Source organism: Benincasa hispida, chromosome 11, assembly GCF_009727055.1.
Source record: "Benincasa hispida cultivar B227 chromosome 11, ASM972705v1, whole genome shotgun sequence".
Taxonomy (NCBI): domain Eukaryota; kingdom Viridiplantae; phylum Streptophyta; class Magnoliopsida; order Cucurbitales; family Cucurbitaceae; genus Benincasa; species Benincasa hispida.
In genome coordinates this window covers 19977114-19978791 of record NC_052359.1, presented here as the reverse complement: position 1 = coordinate 19978791, position 1678 = coordinate 19977114, and the positions used below count along the sequence as shown (strand labels likewise).

At 43.5% G+C, this 1678-nt stretch overlaps 1 non-coding gene across 1 annotated transcript; it reads left to right on the top strand.

The window, feature by feature from the left end:
- Nucleotides 1-1015: 1015 nt before the first annotated feature.
- Nucleotides 1016-1122, top strand: LOC120092233. Its single transcript, XR_005485945.1, has one exon. It is a non-coding gene; the product is annotated as a small nucleolar RNA R71 (small nucleolar RNA).
- The last annotated feature ends 556 nt before the right edge of the window (nt 1123-1678 follow it).

Here is a 1678-nt window from a genome sequence, read left to right as displayed (position 1 = left end):
ATAGCCTCAAAACCTTAGTTTATTGGATTCAAGATTACAATTTCAATTACAATTTTATCGAAAAACAAGATAGAATATGTTTATCAGTTTACAAACTATGAGTTTTAGGACATAAAATCCAACAGCAACTTCTAGGTTCATCTTCTCGGGCTCTTCTAAATCATATGTCAATGGGTTCTTGGTTTTCACCGCATTTGGGTTGGTCCTAGTGGGCTCTTCCCCTTCTTCCGCTATTATTTTTTCGCTTAGCAAGGAGACTGTTAGGCGTTGTTCCTTTCCTGCACCCCTAGAGTTGTGAGGAAGCTCAGTTGAGCTCGACAACGCCCCTTGCGATCTACTTTTGTGCTCGTTTACAATCTGTCCTATTTAGATTTCGAGATTGTGGATTGAAGTCACCTGATTCTGGAGCACTGTCTCATTCTTTTCTATGTACTGCTTTAATAGGCTTTCCAGGGAAGAAGATTGCGGCACTTGTGAGCTGCTGGCTTGACTTTGCATTTGACATTTATTCGCAGGAAAAATCCTGGCGGACCTTCCTTTTGCGCGTTGTTGATTTTTCCACGCGAAATTGGGGTGGTTTCTCCACCTGGGGTTGTACGTATCAGAGAAAGGGTTATTCTTTATGAAGCATACTGACTACAGATTCCTTGGGCATTCTTCAATCGGATGTGCTTCTCCACAGGTGACACAACTTGTGGTCCTTTGAGCGATTGCGTTGACCTGCCTTTTATGCATTCCCGTGTTGTTGATTGCGATGCCTTATATTAGATTCATCATCACATTCATTTGGTTTTGTAGGGATGCGACGGCCCCATTACTTGCATCACTATCTTTAATTCTCAGTCGTTGATCACTTTCTCTCTAGTCTTCTTGATTCTTTGAAATGCGATCAAGTATATTTTTCGCCTCGTCATATGTCTTGTCGAGCAGACCACTAGCTGCTATCGCATTGGCAGTCATCTGCGATGCAGAGTTGAATCCGTGGTAGAAAATTTCCATTTGGAGACAATCTGGCAAGCCATTGTGCGGACAATCTTGCACCAGTCTTTTAAACCTCGCCCAGGCGTCACTGAGCGATTCGTCGATATCTTGTTCAAAATTAGTGATCAGCTTCCTTCGTCTTGCATTCTCTGTCGGGGGGAAGTACTTCTTCATGAACTTTTCCACTACCTGTTCCCATGATGTAATCTCCCTTGGTTCGAGAGAATAAGCCCATTTTCGTGCTTGGTCACACAGCGAAAATGGGAACAACGTTAGTCGAACCTCCTCAGCGGAGATGTTTGAGAATACAAACATATTGCAGATTTCAATAAAACTCCGCAGATGGGCGTGCGGATCCTTGCCACGCCTACCGCCAAACTGTCTGGAAGTTTGAATCATCTGCAGTATCACCAGCTTCATTCTCCGTTCTTAACGCTTCCCGGCACTCTCTCGAGTTGACCAGGAAGGATCTTTTGGCATCTTCTCTCTTCACTCGCCTCTGCCTCTGAGTATGTAAAATTACAGACTACGAATATCTATGTATATGGCGAAAAAGAACTCCGAAATTCTAATGGCTAAACTCGAATCGGAACCGCTTAACTCTTTCAACGAAGGTGGCCTTCGGTATTTATAGAGCTGCAGGGTGAAGGGATTTTCTCTCAAATGATTGCACTGATGGGATGTCATTAAATCCCTA